Raw genomic sequence first — 17,430 nt, 5'->3', positions numbered from 1 at the left:
TGAAATCCATTCTTGTTTAGTGTTTTACGTATCATAAATTTGCTAACAGGGATGTTAGCATATGCCAGAGACTTTTGTAAGTCTTTAGCTGACACTCCAGGTTTCTTCTTCACCTTATTGAGCAGTCTGCACTGTGCTCTTGCAGTCATCTTTACAGGACAGCCACTCCTAGGGAGAGTAGCAGCAGTGCTGAACTTTCTCCATTTATAGACAATTTGTCTTACCGTGGACTGATGAACAGTAAGGCTTTTGGAGATACTTTTATAACCCTTTCCAGCTTTATGCAAGTCAACAATTCTTAATCGTAAGTCTTCTGAGAGCTCTTTTGTGTGAGGCATCATTCACATCAGGCAATGCTTCTTGTGAAAAGCAAACCCAGAACTGGTGTGTGTTTTTTATAGGGCAGGGCAGCTGTAACCAACACCTCCAATCTCATCTCATTGAATGGACTCCAGTTGGCTGACACCTCACTCCAATTAGCTCTTAGAGATGTCATTAGTCTAGGGGTTCACATACTTTTTCCACCTGCACTGTGAATGTTTACATGGTGTGTTTAATAAAAACATGGTAACATTTATTTCTTTGTGTGTTATTAGTTTAAGCAGACTGTGATTGTCTATTGTTGTGACTTAGATGAAGATCAGATCACATTTTAAGATCAATTTGTGCAGAAATCTATATCATTCCAAAGGGTTCACATACTTTTTCTTGCAACTGTATATATATATATATTTGTGGCAGGGGCTGAGGTGTACATTGGCGTGGAGTCAGGAGGGATGCCTATCACCCTCCATGATCTATCTGGCTGAACTGTGCCTGGAGCCAGTGCGGGGTAGGCCTGAATAAGTGGGCCACCCAAGAGAGTGGAATGAAAGAAAGAAGGGTCGGGAGGGTGGGGCATGCAGCGACCGTCCTCAGGATGAGGACGCGAGGGAAGTTATAGTCAGCAGCACCGCCCACAAATACAGACTGTAACCAGCCTTAATACTTGTGGCAGGGGCTGAGGTGTACATTGGCGTGGAGTCGGGAGGGATGCCTATCACCCTCCATGATATATCTGGCTGAACTGTGCCTGGAGCCAGTGCGGGGTAGGCCTGAATAAGTGGGCAAGAAGACTACCCACGCTGTAGGAGGGAAATAGTTAATTGAACCGAACGACACGGGAGATAACAAGGGCCTGAGAGATACAGGCCAGAGCTGGGTTGTTAAATGACCTGAGCGAATCGGGAAGGCACTGGGTAGTTAGTAACGTGACAGTCCAGGATGACAGTGGAAGAGCAAGCTTGGGTGATCCAGGATGAGAGAGGCAACGTGGGCCTGGGCGAACCAGGATGACAGGAGCAGCGCGAGCCTGGGCGATCCAGGATGACAGGCGCAGCGCGAGCCTGGGCGATCCAGGATGACAGGAGCAAAGCGAGCCTGGGCGATCCAGGATTACAGGAGCAGAGCGAGCCTGGGCGATCCAGGATGACAGGAGCAGAGCGAGCCTGGCCGATCCAGGATGACAGGAGCAGAGCGAGCCTGGGCGATCCAGGATGACAGGAGCAGAGCGAGCCTGGGCGATCCTGGGTGACAGGAGCAGAGCGAACCTGGGCGATCCAGGATGACAGGAGCAGAGCGAGCCTGGGCGATCCAGGATGACAGGAGCAGAGCGAGCCTGGGCAAACCAGGTTGACAGGAGCAGAGCGAGCCTGGGCGATCCAGGATGGCAGAGACGGAGCGAGCCTGGGCGTTCCAGGATGGCAGGCGCGGAGCAAGCCTGGGCGATCCAGGACGACAGAACGAGCCAGGGCGATCCTGGATGACAAGGGTAGAGGGAGCCAGGGCGAACCAGGATGATAGAGACAGAGCGAGCCTTGGCCAGCCAGGATAACCGAAACAGAGAGAGCCTGGGCGATCCAGGAAGACAGAGGCAGGGCGAGCTTGGGCGCCCCAGGACGACCGAGGCAGTGTGCGCCTGGATGATCCTGGATGGCAGCGGCAGAGCGAGCCTGGGCGATCCAGGATGACAGAGACCTCAGATGACGTGATAGTGAGTCCAGAAGCAGGGAAGACAGACAGAAGGCGTATGCATGATACCTGAAGAATTCGGGAAGCAGATGAGCATCTACTTGGCTGATCGGGAGGACTGAATATCAGAGAGTACCGCAGTCCTGTTTGTTTTAAGAAAAGATTGCCCAAAATGGTACATTAGGAAACCGGAAAATAGCACAGCAACAAACCCCACCACTAAGACAACATTCATGGAGTTAGCTACACTAGAGGGGATAACTTTGTGTTACGTCTATCGGCAGCAGTGGAAGGTGCAGTTTCTAGCCCCGGTCGAGGAGGCATAGAGCGATTGTGCCGCAATTGATTGGCACTTGTGGGTATAGGGGTCCACTGGAGGTACCAACTTAAACTTAACCTGGGCTAGTGGTAGCATAGGTGATGGGAATCAGAGCAGCAGTCCCTGACCCCGCAGCAGTGTCCGCAAGGCAGCACCTTACTGATCACACCGGTGTCTGGTCTCTCCGCTGCGTACTTTTTTTTTATTTTATATTTTTTTTTTTTTAATTTTTTTTCATCGGAATGGAGAAACAGGCCGGCAAGCCTCGCGCCTACCGACCATGGCTTCTCGGCTGGAATGTACTGAAAAAATAAAAATAAAATAGAAAACAACACATGCAATTATACCTAATTACAGTTGTAGCTATCCCCAGGTCCGGTGTACTGAAGAAGTACTTGTACCAATTAGATTTCATTAATATTATTATTTTGAACACCGCTTTAGGAGAGCCGGGAAGAGAAGGAAGATGAGGGAACGGAGGACTGTGGACGGGGAGCAAGGAAGGATGACAGAGGCCGCGTGAGCCTGGGCGATCCAGGATGACAGAGGCAGCGCGGGCCTGGGCGATCCAGTATGACAGAGGCAGCGCGGGCCTGGGTGATCCAGGATGACAGAGGCAGCGCGGGCCTGGGCGATCCAGTATGACAGAGGCAGCGCGGGCCTGGGTGATCCAGGATGACAGAGGCAGCGTGGGCCTGGGCGATCCAGGATGACCGAGACGGGACGAGCCTGGGCGATCCAGGATGACAGAGACAGCATGTACCTGGGGGATCCGGGATGACAGAGGCAGAACGGGCCTGGGCGATCCAGGATGACAGAGACGGAACGAGCCTGGGCGATCCAGGATGACAGAGACAGCATGTACCTGGGGGATCCGGGATGAGAGAGGCAGAACAAGCCTGGGCGATCCAGGATGACAGAAACAGCGTGTACCTGGGGGATCCAGGATGACAGAGACGGAGATGGGCGACCGGAGAACTCCCTGAAGTGCACGGCAGCACCTCCACCTTATGCCCAGGCCCAGAGCATGGGATGGGTCAGAGACCCACCGGAGCAATGCTGAGGACCCAATCCATGAAAAACTCTAAAAAAGCCCCTTTAAAACAAATAATATATGTAGAGCACGCTGCTCTATGGGTAAATACCGATGCAAACAATGAAAACCTGCAAAAGCCCTCCTGAAAATAATTTAACGTTCTTAGGCTACTGTCCATGTTCATTTATGAAACTGTTTGGTAGATAACCTCATTAGAGGGAACGAGAGGCCACAGAGCAGTGCGGCTTTTTTTACCCCCCAAGAACACACTAGCTAGCTACTGCTATTAAGGCCGTGTGTGGTTTCAAATGAAATAGACACACCAATAGAGCCAAAAACCACCCCACTAATTAATCAATAACAAAGATCTTAATCAGTACACATCAATAATGTTAGTATGTCAAAATCAATCACAACAGCGGCATACATATACAGAAAAAGGAAGTTACATTGGTCATGTAGTAAGTAGCTTCATATGGGCTTAGTACATCATAATAAAGCGCCTAAACCTATCATCTATTCACATGAGTTACATAGAAGCAAGTAAAGTGCATAGTGCAAACCAGAAGGCTAATATAAGTAACAGATATCCCAGGACAATAGGAAATAAAAGGCAGCCGTGCATGCAGACACAAATGGGATCAAATATTACGAAGACAGAGCATAGTCCATAAAGATTATAAAATACAGACCAGTGTGCCTCCAACCTCGACGAACGTTTTAGCTAATAAGCTTTCTCCGAGCCCGGCGGGAGCGGTCAGCCCTACCTGGAGCGCCATGGACCCCGGCCCTGCCGAAAAGGCCCTAAACAGGAAAAGAAGATCGCACGCTGCGAGGAGGCTTCCCAGGAGCTGAAGGAGAGAGGAAGCCCCGGCCGAGGCCGGCTGGGCAGGCCGGACGGACGCAGCCCCTGGCCGATGAAGCTGGAGAGCCGTAACTTAACCGTAAGTGACGTAGGCTGGGAACCCCGGAAGTGACGGAGCGGGCTGGAGGCAAAAGCATGCAGCGACCGTCCTCAGGGTGAGGACGCGAGGGAAGTTATAGTCAGCAGCCCCGCCCACAAATACAGGCTGTAACCAGCCTTAATACATATCTATACATACACATGCGCACGTTCACTGTGTGTGTTTGTGCTTTAGCGTGCACACCCTAATGCAATAAGCTGATCACGCCTATGGGTATAGGTGCAATGACATAAACCCCTACCAGCCTCAATAAGGACTTATGTATCAGTGTGCCACCATCAGTGAGAAGAGCAGCAGGGAAGAACTGAAAACTCTCAAACAAGATAAATCAGTCAGTGGTCTAAAGGGAGGGGAATCAATAAATGTATAGGGAATCTATATTATCCCTCTAAACTGCCACCAAGCTTGCCTCATACTGTGTTTCAGAGCACTATATATGCTTTGTTGCCAAATTATTTTAAAAAGTTTGAACATAGCATGTATACTACGCTAGATGCAAATTATTGCTGAAGAGTTCTTCAAGTAGTGCAGCGCTCTTCTTGAGAGTCATACTTATTGGTTCTGAATTAATTCTGATCCTGAACATGCCTATTGGCTTGATAGACATCCCATTGGCTAGATCCACTTCAGTGCACATGTGCTAGATGGAGTCGACAAGTAAGATGGGACATCAATCAGGCCAGAAAAGCTGTACTTTAGGACTAACTAGTACAAGTTTAAAGGAGAGCCCCAAACTACCTTTATGTCACTGCAGTAGTAATTTGCATCTTGCACATGCAGTGTGAAGTTAAACTTCTGCTTTGGATAACTCAGTAGCAAATAGTTTATACATGGACCTATTTAATGTCTTACAATATAAGGCAGTGGTGACGGTTTTAGGGTATAAAATGTTATGACATTTTCCGTTAGGGTATGACCACATGGTGCAGTTGTGAAGCAGTTGCGACGTGACCGAACTGTGGCTGAATACTAAGCAGATGTTCAGGCTGTAGTGGTCTCTAACTAACTTATTAGGACCACTCTGGTTAGTTTAAATTTTGCACCAAATATTCATCTTATAATATGAGGGATAGTAACCTCCCTCTCATTCTACCTCCCCCGTCCGCTAAGCTGATATCAAGTAACAATAAAATATATGGCAAAATACTAGCTTTCAATAGTCAAATAATCTTCTTGTAGTAACAGGGTATAGGGCCTGCTCATCTGTACAATTATTTATATGCCCAATAGGTTCTCTGTCCTTTTTCTGTATTATCAGTAATAGCTGTGATTTACTTCCTGTATTTGCATTCCACGATGCCGTCCACCGCCGACTTCCAGTCATGTGACTTCCGGGTATTTAGAGTGACACTGATTGCATGCTGACATGGACAGAGACCAGACTTTCCATCAAGATGGCCACCACTGCACCACCAATGCTCCTGTGCTGACCCAATCTGATCCCTTATGGTACTCTCTCCAGACTTGGCATCTCATTTGGGATTTAGGGAAGTATAATCATAGCGATTGTTATGTTTATTAGCCTATCCTGCTGTTATTTTGATTTTATTTAAAGCCATACTTTGATTATCAGTATTTAAATGGTGTGTGGTGGATTTTTAAAAAGGTCTCAGTAGTACGGTAGCAGCACTGTGGACATTTGGTATGTGATGCAGATCTATTATATTTGGTCCCAAATATGTGGAAATTGTCTTTCTTTATGGTCATGAGATTTACCATTATTATTTGGGTATTACTACAAGAATATAATCTGATTCGCACACATATTATTGCCTCTAGTCCTGTATCATTTGTTTTTTTGAGTTTTTTCATTATAGGTGGTCCCCTGATGAACTGACCTAAAGAACGGTTCAGAGAAATGCGTCGGGACAAAGTTTGCATTCCTGGGACATATGGTATGTGCTTATTTTTTTTATTTTTTTCCACTGGTGATCAAAACCTGGACACCACTTGTTTATTTGGGAGTATATATGTATTATATGTGATTATTTTTGTTGTAACTTTATTGTTTTCTGATACATGCATTGACTTATGACATTATTATTGGACTGTAGTCATATTAGGTCTCTTCTCGGATGGCGGTATCTATTCCTTGTCAGGGACGTATAGGGCCTATCAGGAGGTTCCTGACACGGGATCGCCTCTATCTGGGCAGCCATTCCGTTTTGCTAGGCAGGGCCTATAGCTTGCTAGGGCAAGTGTGAAGGTGAGTCAATTTTCTTGTCCTGTCCAGCTTTATTGTTAATTGCTTTTTAAGGGCACAAATGTTGTGATTTTTAATGATTCTAATGATTTTTAATGATCATCAGTAAAGGTTACATTTTACACTGGTGAAGGTACTCTGTACTTTTCCTACATAAGAATATGTGTTTCTCACAATTTCTCATGTATAGAAACAAAATTTGTCACCAGCGATTTCTTTATCTAACTGTTTGCCTAAATATATAGCTGGGGTTCACCTGATTAAAATGTTTTCCTTTGCTGATCCCGTGTTGATCCAAGGCTCCATTCCCAATTTATGATACTTTTTCTTAATACGCAAATTAGGCCTTTGGTGCAACAAGGGCATCACCATTGCTCTTGTTCCACCCAAGCTCCGCTAATTTCAGTGGTCATCCATTTCCTCACTACTTTGCCGCCGCCTGTCCCTGTCAATCAAACAGTGATGCCCTTGTTGCACCTAAGGCATAATTAGCATATTAAGACAAAGTATCATAACTAGGGAAGTATCATAACCAGGAGGTCGCTAGGGACAGATTCTCTTTAACTAAAACCCCAAACTTGCCAGCTTATATTTTATATTTCCAATTGCAAAATCAATTTGTAGAATGTTTTATATTTAACAGAAACATTATTTAACCAGGGAAAAGGGAAAACTTGATAAGAATTTTTACAATTGGCATAAACTATTAGTTTTCAAAGTTTCCCATGCATTTCTCTCCTGTTTTTTATTGTTATTGTCTGTTGTAACTCAGGGTGCGTTCAGCAGAGCTTTGGAAATGGATGACACTTGGAATTTCTGCACACCGGGCATGACAGAAGTGGGAAAATATTGTGCTCAGCCAAAAGTCACAATTCATATCTAATTTCTGGAGAGACTTTTGTACTTTATATTGAAGTACTGTACAAAACAAGATGAAGCTCTGGGTTAATGCAGTGTGGTGGGTTAACATGCTTTGCACTAGCTGTTTTTGTACTGCTTTACTCATTTTAATGTATGGGGTAATCTGTCTTTATTCTGCAATTTACCCTGCCACCTTAAATAGCTAAATGGTATGTGAGTTTTTTTTTTTTTTGTAGCCTTTTATATAGGGTGTAAAATTGTCAAAAAAATGCATGATTTTAATGTTACAAAATAACAGAAAATGAAACAAAAAATTCAAACAAAAAACAGAATGAACATATTTGTTACTCATGGCATTGGTTGCATGATGGATGCCCTCATGGTGCTTCAATTTTTAAAGATTATAGACACCTTCGGAGCCATTTTTTATTATTATATACTGTATGTATTTTGGGTTAAACAGTATTATAATACCTTTTGTTGTTGCGGCAAAATCAGTTTAGAAGATTGTTCAGCAGAGGTTGGGGATGCAAATGAGCCATCAAGTGGCCAATTTGATGAATTTATTATATTATAGTTTTCTGCAGCTGGCTGTGTAGTTTAAAACAGAAGCTGCAGAAGCCAAATTAGGCAAAATTCAAAAGAAGGATAAACTATTGTAAAAATGTTGTTTACCATGACCATAAAAAAAAATATAAATAAACTTTCTTATACGGAAATTTCTACCAAAAAGATGACTGAATGTGACTGAAAGTAGTGCACATTGCAAAATACTTCCATACTTGTGCTGTAAGCTTTACAAAAAGCATATATGGCCTAAGGTTCAAACATTTTTTTTTCATATTAGATTCACAGTTATATCAGGGGTAACGATAAAACACATAAACAATGAATTATCAAAGCAAGGGAAATGGGAAGATGACACACAAGCTGCTTGGCTGGGACCACAATATTAAATAAAGTTGGGATGTTTGGCTGGTTCCGTTGTCTTCTCTGCCAGCACTGATATAATTCACCTCTTTGGCTTCCACTCTTTATGGCAATATGGATTTTTAAATTTTAGTTACCCCTATTAAAAATTAAGCTATAATTGGAACTATAAAAATACATTGTCTGAAATTCGTGGCTGGAATTCAAGACTCATAATTTCAGGCTTTGGCCAGAGACCAAATCAATCCCAGATGACCAATTTTATTATAATCCAGTAAAAAGGTAGTAATAAAAGATTTTCTGGTATACCAAGCTATCATTGCTTTTCCTCTATCAGCCGTACTTAGTAAATATCCCTGCAATATTTACTGATGGCGACTAAAAAAGGGTCACAACTTATTTATGTAAGATATGTAGTTCTTCTTGTCAAATGAAATGCAAAGTAGAAAGAAACCTAATATAAGATTCTTAATGGTTATGTCTATTTTGGAATAACTATTCAGATTTTTTATTATTATAGTAGTATGCAATACTGCTAAATGTCTGATCGCAGTGCTTTTAGTCACAGTTATACATCTGGACAGCAATTCCATATGCATACATCAGATGAAAGGCTCCAACGCATGCCTCTATATAGGACACTCTTTTTTCATGTGTAGACGGTTTCACATTTCATATGAATCTACTCTAGCGCCCATCTTGTTAAAATTCATAGTTTATTTAAGCATGATTAAAAACATGTTAAGAATTTCCAACAGATCCTTATGCGTTTTGGCTTGTACAGTCTTTCCTTATCCTTAGGCCTCATGCACACAAATGTTGTTTTGGTCCGCATCCAGGCCGCTTGGATGCGGACCCATTCACTTCAATGGGGCCACAAAAGATGCGGACAGCACTCCGTGTGCTGTCCGCATCTGTTGCTCCGTTCCGTGGTCCGCAAAAAAAATATAACCTGTCCTATTCTTGTCCATTTTGCGGACAAGAATAGGCAGTTATATTAATGGCTGTCCGTGCAGTTCTGCAAATTGTGGAACGCACATGGACGCCATCAGTGTTTTGAGGATCCGCAATTTGCAGACCGCAAAACACACAACGGTCGTGTGCATGAGGCCTAAATTATAGCCATGACTAAAAACAGATTGTACTGTTGGAAATGTGTAAGCATCTGTTGGAACTTCTTGACATGGGTGCAGTATCAAGATGGGTGCCAGAGAAGATTTATATGAAAATGTGAAACTGTCTACCTGAATCCTGATGCCGATAAAAGCTTCCTGTCTTGCATTGTTTAGGAGCCGGGAGAAGTGTTCTAATTGGACTTACTGGTGAGCTGGATGTTTCTTTTTTTCTTTTACTTATTTGTCAATTCTTCAGATGAAAGACCTATTCATATTCATTTTTGGACCTCAGCCTTGCCTGCTTTTTAGACTAAATTAGAGATGAGCGAATAGAAACCCACAAAGTGGAATTTGATCAGAATTTCAGGATAAATTTGATTCACCACGAAGCCGAATTTCCTCGTGCTTCAGGTCAGCGAATCGATTTAACCTCAAATAGTGTAAAAAACAAAAAAAAATTCAAACTTACCTCCTCCATTTGCTTGTGACGGGCCGTCAACCTCAATCTTGATTGAAGATCTCGGCTGAAATCCTGTGCGTGGTGGCGTATGGCGTCACCACGCCGGTGTGCGTGATGATGTAATCTCGCGCCATGCAACATTTTGCTCCAGATCTTCAAGCAAGATGGCGGTGGCCGGCCCGTGGTGAGCAAATAAGGTGGTAAGTTTGATTAAAGCATTTTTATTGTTAATTTTACACAGTTTTTACACTCAGATGCTGCTATCATGTATCAACGCAGCATCTGAAGGGTACAATGATGGGGGACAGCGCTATAGCAGCTCCCTGTCATTGCACCCTCCACTTACAAAAAAATGTGCTTTGTGACAAAGTAATTCATCACAAAGCAAATTTTTCTGTAAAATTCGGCGAATTCGAAGTTTTCAATTATTCGCTCATCTCTAGACTTAATCATCAAAGCTTGAACAACTATCTGCTGCAAATCTTTTATTAAGGAAAACTTTCTGAAATACACTGATCATTTTATGTCTTTTTGATCATGTGCTGGACTATCAAAAGTAATTTTTTTTTTTTTTTATGGAAATCAAATAATGGCTTATATATAAAACATAACTCCAGTGGGGAAAAAATCCAGAGTGCTCTTAAAAACTCACATAAAGCACCTTTGCAGGAAACTTTATTACAGATACAGTAGAGCTGCTGCCTGGTGACTGTTTCCACTGCCATTCCCCCCTTTTATCTTCCATTAGTAAACTGTTACACACTGCTGGAATTAATGTTGTTGCTGCTATAATCACAGGGCCTTACTAGCTAGCAAACTCTCTCTACAAGCATACAAATAATTAATAATAATTAGCGTGACATAGAAATTCAGCTGTGATTCAGCTCTTCTGCAGTAGCTACAGTGCTGAGACTCAGCAATAGAACTACATAGTTCTGTCCGTTGTACAATAAAAAGAGTAAATGGAGTTAATCTACAGTAACCAGCTCCATCCACTGCACAACAGAGGGAGCCAGGTAGTTCCCTCACCTAGCTCCGACTACCACACGACAGCTTATTGCCAGGGGCGTGGGGTGTCAGACGCTCACCCATCAGATGCTAATGACCTATCCTGAGTATATATCATTTGTAAAGGGTTGGACAATCCTTTGATTAATCTGCAACTTGCTATTTTCTACTACCATGGTAATGCAAAATACAAAAGATAAACATGTAAGAAAAGAATTAACTACCTAGTGCACACTGTACATAAAAATGAGCATACACATACATGTCCATTTGGCCGACAGCTATTTTTACCCAACCTCCTTATACACATGAAAGTCTTGCCAAGGGTGCACATTAGATAATACACAGCCATACACATGGTTAGTAGGTGCCCAGTATGTATAGGCACTGTATTGGCAGAATAATGTTAGTTTTATTGTAGCAACTATATAATACCAACAATAAAGATGACGGTCCTCATTTACCAAAAGTGTCTAAAAGAAAAACTGGCCCATAGTAACTAATCAGAGGTCAGCTTCTTTTATTTAAACTGTTGTAGCAACATAATATCTGCACTGTGATTGATGACTACGGGCTATGTATAAGCATTATTCTTTTTATTTTGGTTTGGATGATTTTTCACTTCCTCATCTAGCTATACACAGCAATAAATTAGGGATGTGTATAGATATCAGAATGTCTAAATGCCACCTCCTGCCCTGGTCCCAGTGTATGTGATCGCAGGGTGCAGGAATCTGTTTGAGCTGCTATGTCTTAGCAGAGCCAAATCATCTCTGCAGTAAGGTTGTACAGCCTCTTCTGGGGCTGTGTTTCCCGCCGTAACTGGGACTACTATATCAGCTCCAGTTACAGTAAAAATCAGCAATAAATAAATAATAAAGTAATAGTGAATGTCCCTGAAAGGTATTGTATGACCTTTTCGGGGGTTCAAAGGACAAGAAAAAAAAGACAAAAAATAAATAAAAAAATACCACCAAATGCTGCACCCTTGAAGGGATCTAATAATACTACTACTAATAATAAAATGTATATAATAAATCAAAGCAACTGTAGGCAGCACTGCAAAAAAATGTAGAAAACGGGTGCCTGCGGCTGTAGAAACGATCCAAGTTCGTGGAACAGCAACGTTTCGGTCCTCTTTCTGGAACCTTTCTCAAGCCGTGATACATAACAAAAGTGCATAGTGCATATAGATAAAGTAACAAATTTACTACAATGGTTCATACAATTATGTGCAAATCAATCCAAAACAACATAATTAAATAGTACATAAATATACATACATACAAATTCAATAATAAAGAGTGTTCATAATGAAGTGTCATTTTTTTTTGTTGAAAAATCATAAATGAATAAAAGTGCTTAATAAGTTATCAGGTGACCGTGATATAAATAATGGTGATCAGGTGTAATTAAAATCATTAATTAAAAATGCTCACACAGATTGTTTGGACTGGCTGGGATCCCCTTGCGCCATGAGGCTCTCGGTGTGGTATATACATTACCGCGCGTGCACATTGCGCATCTTCACTTCCGCTCCAAATGGAATGCATGTGAAGCGCACATATGATCACTTACTTTCTTCTTTGAGCGAAGAGCAAGATGAAGCGCACGCGTGATCTGCAGGTCCTGATCACGTAATGCGTTCCTCAGTCTGCGCGTATATAGATGAATATTCAAACATGTAGAAGATTATGGCAATATTTTTTGGTTAATCTTTATTTAAATTTATTCTAAGTGGTCCTCTCTTTCTGAAAGGGTCCAATACTCACTATTAAAGTAAAGATAAAAAAAAATATTCAACTAAAGGGATTATTTAATGAGTGGACAGAAATCACCCATTGTAATGTATATGTATGTAGGTGAATATGTAGTCCTGTACATCTCTCCACAATATCTTATGCGGTCGGGGTGCGTCTGGAGGCAACACAAAGTATAGCTGTACACCAGACACGGAATCTGATTATGTGCCCCACACCTCCTAAAATCACCATTAAAGTAAAAAATATCCCTATCTAAAAAAATGGAAATAATGGAAATGTCCAAAATCAAAAAGAATGGACTAAATCCAACAATCCATTGTTTCAAAGTGGTATCCTAGTTGTAAGGAATGTAAGATCTCATTCAGGTAGTGAACTCCACAGGGGTTCTGGATTCAAGGAGGCCACAGTGGCGGATCTGGGGGGGGCAACGGGGCAATTGCCCCCTCGAGCTGCTCAGAGATGGGGGCGGCGGCGGCGGGGCAGAGGGAGATGAGCGCTTTCATTGTGGAAGCGTTCATCTCCATAGTCATCTGTATCGCCGTCCTCAGGACAGTGATACAGAAGGCTGTGCGGAGGAGCAGGGGAGAGGTGTGTCCCTTCCCTGTTCCTCTGATAGGCTGCCGGCACAAGGCCGGCAGCCTATCAGAGGCCGGCGCAGGCGGCGCGATGATGTCATCGCGCCGGCTGAGCTGTACAGCGCGGGACACAGGCCGGAAGAGACCTGCATCGCATCGCTGCCAAGGAGGTAAGTATAAGTGTTTATATTTTTTTTATATATATACAATACTTTTACTGGCACATTGGGGGGGGGGGGGGGGGGGGCTGTTATTACTGGCACATAATGGGGGGGCTATTATTACTGGCACATAATGGGGGGGCTGTTATTACTGGCACATGATTGGGGGGGAGTGCTTTTATTACTGGCACATGATTGGGGGGAGTGCTTTTATTACTGGCACATGATTGTGGGAAGTGCTTTTATTACTGGCACATGATTGGGAGGGAGTGCTTTTATTACTGACACATGATTGGGGGGGGAGTGCTTTTGTTACTGGCACATGATTGGGGGGAGTGCTTTTATTACTGGCATATGATTGGGGGGAGTGCTTTTATTACTGGCACATGATTGGGGGCACTATAGGGGCATCTACTGAAGCCACAAAGAAGGGGTATTTTATATGGGGGGCTCTGTACAGTAGAATTTTATACTGGGACACATTATGGTGGGTACTATGGGGAAGGGGGAGAGGAGTACTATGGGGTCATCTACGGGGGCACTAAGAAGGGGTATTTTATACTTGCAAATTATGGGGCACACTGGGGGCATCTACTGGGGCATTTTATACTGGTACATTATGGGGGTACTAGGAGGAGGGGGGGAGAGGAGCACTATGGGGGCACTGTATAGGGGTATTTTATACTGACACATTATGGGGGCACTATGGGGACATTAGCTCAACTGGGGGCATTACAAGGGGGTATTTTTTGCACTGTCACATTATAAGGAGAATTATTTCTACTGGGGGAAGCTTTATTACTCCCCTATGGTATGACCTCCTAGTAGCAGCACCAGCCTCTCCCTGCTCTGCTATCCCTCTGCCCCTTCTCCAAATCCTTATTATGAAATCTTTCTCATTAGGATAAAACACAACATCAGCTCCACCGAGCCCCCCAGCCAAGTGTTGAAGTGGTGTCCGAGATCCTCAAGGGCCAAGCCAAGTAACTGTAAGTTTTCATGTGAAATATGTTTGTTATACACATTTAGCATACACTGTGCCACACAATATACAGTATACCTCTACACTGTGTAGTCTGTTCTATAAGCACCATTGTTTTGTGGCGGCAGACAGAAAATAATCTAGAAGTGTCCCTCCCGAGACCAGGCTCTGGATCCGCCACTGGTGGAGAGACCGACCTTTGTCAAGATGAATGAGGCGTGATACAGCCAGGATTTACACCCACCAAGTCCTGATACATCAGACTAGATCATCCATGGTGCCACACCAACACTTTGATAAAAGAGACCGGTTTCTTCTGGCTACCTGCCTCAGCTACTATTATTGATGCTGCAACCCGCCTGATGCCACACATCTGATACCAAGTGCTACTTATTTTACCCACCTTCGTCAGCGGGTCCTGGTATTGCCACCCACCACCCCACTCTGTAACCGGCTCACTTTGTGGTCTCCTGATGCAGCTGCTGCTGCCATCTCTAAAATATGTCACCTTGCCACTCTGTGGTCTCCTCATGCTGCTGCCAACTACACACTATGTCACCTTGCCACTCTGTGGTATCCTCCTGATGTTGCTGCTGCTTCTGCCATCTCCACACTATGTCACGCAATATATATATCTCAGAGGTAGACGATTGCATGCCCTCGTACCTAGACTGTATGACACCTGAAAACCCTATAATAGTGAGGGGACACGACCACCGGCTAACTGCACTTAATACGGAGGGAGTCAGGGTCACCTAGAATCAAGCCAGGAAAGAAACACAATACAAGAAAGGACTTATCTGAACAAGCAGTAACAGAAGTCTCCAGCAGTGATCACTTCAATCCAGGAAGTAGTATAAACCGCAAATAGAGATGTCCCGAACTATTCGCGGTGAACAGTTCACGGCGAACATCGATTGTTCGCGTTCGCCGCGGCGGGCGAACATATGCGATGTTCGGTCCGCCCCCTATACGTCATCATTGAGCAAACTTTGACCCTGTACCTCACAGTCAGCATACACATTCCAGCCAATCACCATACCCTCCCACCTACTATCAAAAAGCAAGGACAGCATCCATCTTAGATTCATTCTGAAGCTGCAGTGTTAGTGAGAGCAGGGAGAGTGCAGCTGCTGCTGATTTAATAGGGAAATCGGTAGCTAGGCCAGTGTTCTGTGTCCACTCCAGTCCTCAAAGACTCATCTGATCTGCTGTAAGGACAGCGTCCTGACAGCACCCTAAAAAGCCCTTTTTAGGGCTAGTACATCAGTCTGCTATTTTTATATTTATTTCTCTGTAATATAATTGCAGTTGCCTGCCAGTGTATGTCAGGCCCACAGAGCGTACTGTGCCCACTGCCAGTGCTCACCACTCATATCTGGTGGCATAGTAGCTTGCATTTAAAACAGTAAAACAATTTTTTCTCTGTAATATATTTGCAGTTGCCTGCCAGTGTGTGTCAGGCCCACAGAGTGTACTGTGCCCACTGCCAGTGGCCACCACTCATATCTGGGGGCACAGTAGCTTGCAGTTAAAACAGTAAAACAGTTTTTTCTCTGTAATATAATTGCAGCTGCCTGACAGTGTGTGTCAAGCCCACAGAGTGTACTGTGCCCACTGCCCACCACGCATATCGGGTGGCACAGTACCTTGCACGCATAGTACCACTAATCTAAAAAAAAATAACAGGCAGAGGCAGGCTTTCCCGCAGGGGCCGTCGTGGTCATGGTGCTGTGATTTCCTTCGGCCCTAGAATAATGCCCAGTGTTCAGAGGTCACGTACCCTGAACTTGAAAAGTTCTGAGGACATAGTTGACTGGCTAACACAGGACACCCAATCTTCTACATCTTCCGCTCGGAACCTCGACGCACCATCCTCCTCCAGCTCAGCTTCGGGCACCTCTCAAGTTACCACTCGCAGGCCTGCCGCCACCACCAACACTATCACCACAGCTGCTTCACTTGATCTGTCAGAGGAGTTATTTACACATCAGTTGGAAGAAATTAGTGATGCGCGACCATTATTGCCAGAGGATGTAGATAACAGGGATATGTCTCAGTAAGGCAGCATTACACATATGGCCGTACGGTGCGATGATGATGATGTTGTACCCGCTGCTGCTTCCTTTGCTGAGTTGTCAGATACAAGTGAAGCGGTTGATGATGACAATGTCACGTGGGTGCCCGCTCGAAGAGAAGAACAGGGGTAAAGCTCAGATAGGAAGACAGAGGAGGAGGAGACGAGTTGGAAGCAGGGGAAGGTCTTCGCAAGGAGCTAGTGGCACAGTCAGACAGCATGCATCGGCACCCGGGGTCAGCCAGACAGCACGCCAATGAACGCATGCTGTTACACCACCAGAATGCCGTCATTGCAAAGCTCAGCAATGTGACATTTTTTTTGTGTGTCTGCCTCTGACAACAGCGATGCCATTTGCAAACTGGGCCAAAAGAAACTGAGTCGTGGGAAGTCCAACACCCACCTAGGTACAACTGCTTTGCGAAGGCACATGATCTCACATCACAAACGCCTATGGGATCAACACATGATGAGTACAAGCAGCACACAAACTCAAAGCCACCATCCTCCTCCTGGTCCAGGATCTTCAGCCACGTCAACCACTGCTGTCCTCCTTGCCCCCTCTCAACCACCCGCAACTCCGCCTATCACCTTCAGCAGTTCCTGCTCATCTGCCCACAGTCAGGTGTCTGTCAAGGAAATGTTTGAGCGTAAGAAGCCAATGTCACAGAGTCACCCCCTTGCCCGGCGTCTGACAGCTGGCTTGTCGGAACTCTTTGCCCGCCAGCTTTTACCATACAAGCTGGTCGAGTCTGAGGCCTTCAAAAAATTTTTAGCTATTGGGACACCGCAGTGGAAGGTACCCGGCCGGAATTTATTTTCAAAAAAAGGCAATCCCCAACCTGTACTCTATTGTGGAAAAGGAAGCCATGGCATGTCTGGCACATAGGTTTGGGGCAAGGGTCCATCTGACCACTGATACCTGGTCTGCAAAGCACAGTCAGTGCAGGTATATCACGTACACT

The sequence above is a fragment of the Bufo bufo genome, chromosome 2 (genome assembly GCF_905171765.1).
Source record: "Bufo bufo chromosome 2, aBufBuf1.1, whole genome shotgun sequence".
In the NCBI taxonomy this organism is placed as follows: domain Eukaryota; kingdom Metazoa; phylum Chordata; class Amphibia; order Anura; family Bufonidae; genus Bufo; species Bufo bufo.
Note: the sequence above shows the minus strand (reverse complement) of the source record.